This window comes from Chrysochloris asiatica, unplaced genomic scaffold (assembly GCF_000296735.1).
Source record: "Chrysochloris asiatica unplaced genomic scaffold, ChrAsi1.0 scaffold00084, whole genome shotgun sequence".
Lineage (NCBI taxonomy): Eukaryota > Metazoa > Chordata > Mammalia > Afrosoricida > Chrysochloridae > Chrysochloris > Chrysochloris asiatica.
The window spans coordinates 8,212,471-8,221,365 of NW_006408602.1; the positions used below are offsets into that span (position 1 = coordinate 8,212,471).

Sequence of the window (8,895 nt, forward strand, 5' to 3'; positions counted from 1 at the left end):
TTGTGCAGAAGTCAGTTCTTAGAAACTACTTACAAACTCCAGCAGAGCAGAATGTTTCTCATCCATTTCCAGTAAGTTTGCAATCCCACATGGGACGCTTCTCATTCATTTGCCAAGAGTGTGAATATGGGGCAGGAAGTGGTGAAATCACTCAGCAGCGATTTTAACCCCTCAGCCCTCCTTCATTTAATCACGGCACCTTCTTCCCATTTTGGTGCTCCTCTTCTTTGGAGTTCTGTTCAGCAGGGCGCTCATGGCTTTAAAAATGCAAAATGGCTGCCAAAAGGAACAGTTTTGCCATGCAGCAAATGTTCATACTCGGCAATGCCAATTTCTGTCCTTTCCTGTAGTTATGCAGGTTGCTAAGTGCAATGAGTTAAATGTTAGTGAAAACTACTTGATATTAAAGAATATATTGAGAAAAATAGATGCTTGAGTTCAGATGTTGCTACTCTAAGATGATTTATTTTCTAAATTGGAAATTGTCACAGAAATGAAAGCTTTTAGAAAATGCAACTACTCAAAAATTTAGCACGACTAATTTCCTGTTTCTTGAGCAGAATCTCAGTTACAAAGTTGTGTAAAGTTTAAGAAAGAAACACCAGTTTATTACACATATGATACATTTACTTTTCAATATGTATATAGTACATATTAATTAAAAGTTTAAGAAAATTTGACATGAGCGCGAAATGCATAATATGTTTAAAGTACAGAAATGAAACCATATTTTTCACTACTGAATCTAAAATGAATGTTTCTATGTCTTGAGAAAAAACAGTCAAATGAGTACTCTGGTTATATGATATTTAGGGGAAGTTCCCCTAAAATATATATCTATGAATGGAGTGTGCAACACAATTTTAAATAATTTTACCTGCACTCACAACCTTGCTGCTTTTGTTTCTACCTTTGTGTTTCTTTCCTGCATAAGAGAACTGAGCAGACCTGGATACTGACAGATTAGTTTATGTGTCATTTAACAACAGAGAGGAAGGCTCCATCAACCAAGAGTAGAGATGAACTGACTGACTTCACAGACTACTTACTATAGGTGTGGAAATTACCTTGGTGCTTTCTACTTGTACTGATTTTTCCTTCTGCTGACACTTCTGATGCTCTGAAAGTTGCTTTGCTCACATCCTTTGCTACTGGTGTCAAAGCACACTCTCAATCTTCACATGCCAAGAGAGGAGGAAAACCTTATTTCAATGCCCAAAAGGCTTAGCTCCTGTCAAAGATATTCATTTAACACTCACAGTTGGTCTATGGCAACTTGAAGATGTTGTCTTAAAGAGTAGGGTTGGTAGAGAGGGTGGGGGTGGAGAGGCAAAGGCCTGGCTTTCGAAGGAGACCTTGTGTTTTCCCTATCCCAAAGGCCTGCAATAAGAAGAGGATATGCAATCATAAATGAAGACAGTTTCAACTATTATTTAAAGAATCTCAGCTTCTTGAAAGAACGTGATGTAGAGCCAAAGTAATATTATATTTGACTCAGAAAGAAGATACTCAATAACAATAAAAAGTATATTATTTGTAGAGTTTTCTCCTAGAAAACTGATTGCCACCCAATCTTAGTTCTTATTTAGACTCAGTCAGTTAAAGATAATGGATTGCATAGTAAGAAAAACCATCAGCAGCATTAATTGAAAGCTTTGAATTGTCTTACTGTATCAAACTCCCTAAACACCGTATGAAAAACATGGCTGTTTCTAAATACATGGGGCACTTATGAATTTGTATGCTAATCTGTATGAAATGAGCACATGAAGTTCAAAGTCAAATACAGATAGATAGTTGAATATTTAATAAAAATGTGCTGAGTCCTGATGTGACAATGTAGAAAAAGCACTAGACTGTTGACCACAAGGTTGGCAGTTCAAACCCACCAGCTGCTCCTTGGAATCCCTGCACAGGGTGGCTATGTGTCAGAATCTGGCTACATGGAAGACGGACGACAATCCATCTTCCTATACTCTAGTTACATGTACCATGACTACCCCAGTGGTCTTATTTATAACATCCCCAAACAAATCACAAAACATAGGAGAATACACAAACAATCCTTTACTTAGTTCATTGAGTCCTTTTATTCTTTCCTTAGGCTATTATTAAGAGCTACATATTTTACACAATAAATCCTAATTCAGCCAATACCAGTTCATTCAAACAGCATTTGAATTTTAAAATTGGCTCCTTTTCAGACAATTAGTCTGGGTGCCAATTTCCCAGTCAAATAAAATCATTTTCCCATTAACATTTTTGGTTATATAATCTGCTATACAAATATAATACTATTAAAACTCAATGTGCAAATTAAGCCCCTAGAATATCTCAGTTGCTAATTTGGTCAGATAACTCCAAGCATACATTTTGCTGTCATTTAAATTGGAGATTTCTCTGCTGGCTGATTGCTTTCCAAGGGTAAGAATGTGGCTGAAGAGCCCAGTGCATGTCTCAGATTTTCCACACTTCGTACACATGGAAACTGTCTCTGGGCTGGGACTCTCTCCTCTGTTTGTAGAGCATATTGTACTTGCAGCCCTGCCTTTCCTCCTTCTAGGCTGCCAGACACATTTGCCCAAAATGAGTCACTCAGTCTTTGATTTTTGCATGTAAGTTTGGCCTGTCTGATGTTGTTTGCACAGCCATGCCACATTGTTAGAAGTTGTGATTCAATATGTCCTTGGAGCCTTTCTTTTGCCAGCCCTGTCTACTCTCCTACTTTTAAAACTCCCGTTTCAGCTCACCATACATACAGTGACTGACTGAAGGTCAAAAGTAAACTCTCCCCATGTTGTCCAGTTCCTGGCTTGCTGCTGCTTGGTATTTGCTTCTCAGCTACAGGCCCAGTCAGGGGTACAACTTGTAGTCATCCTGCATTCCCACTTATGTCACATATGTCTTGCAGGTGATGTGGGAAGCTGCCTGCGACATCTGTGACAAAGTCAGACCTCCCAACCATATGGAAGGTTGGACACTACCAAACATTTGATTGGATCCAGAATTTAGTGCCACGTTTGATTGCCAGATTCCCAAAAGGGACAGGAGTGTCTTAAGTCAGTTTCTGTTTCTTTGTTTCCTAGAGCTACAATTCAGGGTACTTTGATGTTCAATAATATCAGTATTACACATAACTATCACCTATACGTGTGGGGGAAAGATGAGGCTTTCTGCTCCCGTGAAGATTTAGAGCCTTGTAAACCCTACCCGGGGTCAATATGAGTCAGAATGGACTTGATGGCACTTAACAGCAACAACATCACCTATATGCTAGGCTTTGGTATCAGGGTCTCAATCTTGGTTAATTCAGCTCTTCTCTTGGACAAATTACTTAACCTTTTAAAGTCTTAATTTCTTCATTTGTAAAATAATAATAATGGTTTTGATATTATGGAATTAATGTTTTTGTTGTTGTTGTTAAGTGACATAAAGTCAATTCTGACTCATCGACCCTGTATAGGGTTTCCGAGGAGTGGCTGGTGATTTTGAACCACTGACCTTATGGTTCACAGTCCAGTATTAGGGCTAAGATCAAGAGATTTGATATTTGTAAATTACTTCATACATAAAGTATTCAATGTAAAATGATGAAAGATAAAATAAGATTTTCTAGGCATTAATCCAGTGTGTAGTCCTGGTGTGCTACTGTGAGTCAATGCGCTGGACTACAAAACTGATCTGAGCTGCAAGGTCGATGGTTCAAGTTCACCAGCCACTCCTTGGAAACCCTGTACAGGGTCGCCTTGGATCGGACACAACTCGATGGCACTTACTAATAACAACAACAATATAGTATATACAACTTGTAAAAGGTGTATCTGATAGGGACTTGATAAACTCTCATTTCATTCTTAGATTCTTGTAGTTTTCATTATAAACCTGACAGGAAATGTAAGAGCATAAGTATCCAATGCATACTTCAGTTTCTGGATCAAAGCAACTATTTTAGTCCATTTTCAGTTGTTCTTTCTTCTCAAATAGCATTAACATGAATGGTGCTTCTTCACTATGTAAGAAGGCAGGAATCCATGCTTAATAGCCATAATTCAGCAAGAGTTCCTATGGCCTCCTGGACTTCTGTCTATTATTGTCTACTATTATGTGTCCTCACTCTTCACTTCTGTAAGACCAGTTCTGAAACAATTATCTCTAACTTTTTTCTCTAAGACTGATTTGTCACTCTGATTTCACCTAACCACATAGTATCCTCAAACAGGAAAAATAAAAGGATCTTAACTTGTTTTCCTTGAAAGAGATCATTTCTGCCTTTGAATACTCTTCTGACAGACTTCTGGTTAATGAGATCCAACTTGTTTTTGTTGCCAATCCTTTTGAATGTTAATAAATCATTGACTTATATACTGTCCAAATCTATCTATTTGGAAGTCTATTATACTAAATGGTGGTGATGGTTATATGCCATGGAGTCGGTTCCGACTCATAGCAACGCTGTACAGGGTTTCTGAGGCTGTAAATCTTTACAGGAGCAGCAAGCCTCATCTTTCTCCTGTGGAACAGCTGGTAGTTTCGAACTGTCCTTGAGGTCCACAGACTGATTCATAACCACTTTGTTACCAGAGCTCCTTATTAAATAGCTTATAAAATATAAGTAGCCTACAGGTTTATATAACCTGAACTTCCAAATGTTGTAAACAATTGTAAAATCTTCACATTTTACCTTTTCCAAGTTAAGCCTCCTTAGTTCTGTTATTCTTCATGCTTTCGAGCCTCCTCCCCATAGCCTCTTCAATTAGTTCTTAAACATATGTGAACAATAATTTCTTTCATAGAAAGAACTTTTCTTTGAAAAATAAAGCAACAGAGGAATTGAGTCATTTTGGTTTTCTCTTCACTTGTCATCACAATACATTTCCCAAGACAATGGACATACTCTTTTTCTTGCCCTAAATTTTGCTCCCCAGGGCCTTTCTTTCCTTATCATTTGGTTGTGACGATTAAGATTTTGAGCACTGGTGATAGAATTACTATCACAAATGTTACTCATTTGAATTCACCTGATAATAAACTCTTCATTCTGCTCATTATGGTTATATGCTTTCTGGGTATGAATAACACATGGAGTTAAATGCTGCTAAGGTTCCATGTCTCTTGCCTTTCTCTCTATGACTATTTTAAATTATAAATCTAAATTCCCCCTTTTTTTTTTTAACCCTCCATCACTTTTAACTGCATTCTTCTTTAAAGTCCCTAAACACAGAATTATAGCCTTATTTCTCTGAACTCTTTGATATCTACAGACTGAATTGTAAGGTGATCATATTTGGCTACGCATTTATGTAACTATTAAAATGTGTAAAATAAAAATGTCATTTTATCTCAAGGTTGACATTATTTCTACTTTATACATAAGTTCTTACACAAAAGTGTAGAATTTATCACACTGCCTTTTTAACCTTATGAGAGATTTTGAGAATAAAAAATACAGGAAACATTTTTAGATTACAGACATATAGCAAACTGCTGTTGTTTTATCACTGATTCTTGCCCTTGAATCAGTCCTTACTGATAATTGGAAAGTTTGAGCTCGAGCTTCCTTTTGGCCAAGCTGTCCAAATTAGATATATATAATTGGTTCAATTTTGTTTCTTTCTTGTGTACCTTCTACTTACTTCTACATTTAGGTATGTAGACTTACACACGCACACACATACATACTGTAAAAATAGCTAATGTGGCAAATTAAATTTTCTTCTGAACAAGTGTAATTCAATCAATTTCAGTGTAATCCATTCTATTACTTTTAGTATTTTATAACATAGGTATATGTGTGCATATGTATGTTACATATATACATTTGTATTGTTGTTGTTGTTGTTAAGTGCCGTCGAGTTGATTTCGACCCATAGCGACCCTGTACAGGGTTTCCGAGGGTATATATATATATATATATATATATATATATATATATATATATATAATTATAGGGATTGCAATGACTTTATATGACAATCACTGGACTTCAAACCACAAGATCTGATGTTCAAGCCTACCTGTCACTTCAAAGTAGAAAGATGAGGCTTTCTGCTCTCACAAAGATTTAAAGCCTCAGAAACCCTAGATATGGTTGCTATGAGTAGGAACCAATTCCATGACACTTGCAACAACAAACAGAAACAGAAAGAGCCATCATTGGCATCTTCAAGGACATGATATGTTTTCACCCAGATAAGAAAGAATCATTGGTCATTGTGCACTTTCATGTAGAAAACTTGGGAGATGGGAAACCAATTAAATATTTCCTACTGGGAGACTGATGTTTTCTGGGCATTTTATATATATATATATATATGTAATTTTTTATGGTCTACACTCATGGTGTGGCCCTGTAGGATTAGCACTGGACTGCAAATCACAAGGTCAGCAGTTCAAACCCACCAGCTGCTTCTCAGAAACCCTACACAGGGTCACTATGAGTTGGAACCCACTTGACAGCACTTATCAACAACATCAAATATATATATATAGTCCTGGTGTGGTGTTATGGGATAAGCACTGGACTGCTAGCTGCAAGATCAACAGTTCAAATCCAACAACCATTCCTTGGAAAATGTATTCAGGATCGCTATGAGTCAGAATCAATTAGAAGGCATGTAACAGCAACCACACATATAAATATATGTATGTTGTTGTTGCTGCATGCCATCAAGTCCGACTCACAGCGATCCAATATATTGTTTCCCAGGCTGTAAATCTTCATGAAGCAGAAGTGACTGATGGGTTTGAACTGCAAAAGGTGTTACCAGTCCAGTGCTGATCTTACAGTGTCACTAGTGCCTTATCCTACAGTGCCATAACTGGACTCATATTATACTATGGTATATTATTTTATGTTATGCTGTGTTATGTCATATATTAAAATAATCATAATATATATTATATTATACTTTGGGATAACTGAACTACTACCTGAAGAATCTCTGCTATTGTTGTTGGTAGGTGCCATCAAGTCCATTCTGACTCAAAGCCAACCTATGTACAACAGAATGAACCACTGTCCTGTCCTGCCCATCCTTACAATTGCTACATTTGAGCCCAATGCTGCTGCCACCATGTCCATCCATCTCATGGTGTGTCTCCTCTTTTTCCGCTGACCCAAAACTTTACTAAGCATACTGTCTTTCTCCGGCGGCTGGTTCCTCCTGATAACATATCAGAATATGATAGATGAAATCTTGCCATTCTTGCTTCTAAGAAGTACTCAGGATTATTTCCTGTAACACGGATCTACTTATTCTTGTGACAAGCCATCATACTTTTGAGATTCTTCTCCAGGACCATAATTCAAATACACAAGTTCTTTCACAGTTTTACTTATTAATTGTCCAACATTCATATGCATATGAGACAATTTAAAATACCATGGCTTTGGTCTGTGGAACCTTAGTCCTCAAACTGGCTGGTATCTTTGCTCTTGAACACTTTCAAAAGGTCTTTTGCAGCTGATTTGCCTAATGCAATATGCCGTTTGATATACTGACTGTTGCTTTCAATGAGTATTGATTATGGATCCAAGCAAAATGAAGTCTTTGGCAATTCTATCTTTTCTACACTTATCATGATGTTATTTCTTGGTCCAGTTTTGAGGATTTTTGTTTTCTTTACACTGAGGTACAATCCATGCTGAAGACTGTAGTCTTTGGTCTTCATCAGTAAGTATATTGTAAGTCCTCTTTGTTTCCAACAAACAAGGTTGTATTATCTGCATATCACAAGTTGTTAATGAGTCTTCCTCCAATTCTGAGTCATGTTCTTCTTCTTAATCCAGTTTCTCAGATTATTTGCTCAGCATACAGATTGAATAAACCTAGAGAAAGGACAGAACCCTGGTGCACACTTTTCCTGATTTTAAACAATTTAGTATCCCCTTGTTCTGTTCTAGCAACTAGTTATTAGTCTGTGCTCAGGTCCTGATGAGCACAGTGAAGTAATCTGGAATATTCGCTATTCAAATATTGCCCAGAGCTTGTCATGATCCACTCAATCAAAAGTCTTTGCATAGTCAATAAATCACAAGCAAACATTTTTCTAGCATATTCTGTTTTCAACCTAGATCCATTTAATATCAGTAATGATAAGCCTACTTTCACATAATACTCTGAATTCATATTGAATTCTGGAAGTTCCCTGTCAATGTACTGTTGCAATCATTTTTAAATTATTTTAAGCAAAATTTTACTTGCATTTGATATTAATGATATTATTAAATGATATCCATGTTTTTTGGGGTGACCTCTCTTCGTAATGGGCACAAATATGAATCTCTTCCGATCAATTGGCCAGATAGCTATCTTCTATGTTTCTTGGCAGAGATGAGTGAGCACTTCCAGTACTATAACAGTTTGTAGATAGATTTCTGTTTCTATTCCATGAGTTCCTGGAGTCTAGTTTTACTCCAATGACTTCATGGCAGCTTGGATTTCTGTCAGTACCATCAGTTCTTGACCATATGCTACTTCTTGAACATTGACCATTTATTTTTGGTACAGTGACTCTGTGCATTCCTTCTATCTTCTTTTGATGCTTTCTTCATCATTCAATATTTTGCCCATAGAATCCTTCAATCATCGAAGTCAAGACTTGAATTTTTTTGCAGTTCATTCAGCTTGAGAAAGTGTTCCCCCTTTTTGGTCTTCCAACTCCTTGTCCTTTCACATTTCATTATAATGCATGATTTTGTCCTCTCAGGATGCCCTTTGAAATGTTCTGTTCAACTCTTTTATTTCTTCATTTCTTCCAATTGCTTTAGCTTCTCTACACTCAAAGGCAAGTTTCAAAGATTCTTCTGGCATCCATTTTGGCCTTTTAGTATTTCTTTTAATATATATGTCCAGGTTACTAATTCTCACAGGTTTCTTTTTTTTTTTTTTTTTA

The 8,895-nt window shown here is 36.7% G+C and overlaps 1 pseudogene; it reads left to right on the top strand.

Annotated features, from left to right (window-relative positions):
- Window positions 1-253: 253 nt before the first annotated feature.
- LOC102812162 overlaps window positions 254-8,895 on the top strand; it is a 151,115-nt pseudogene continuing 142,473 nt past the window's right edge.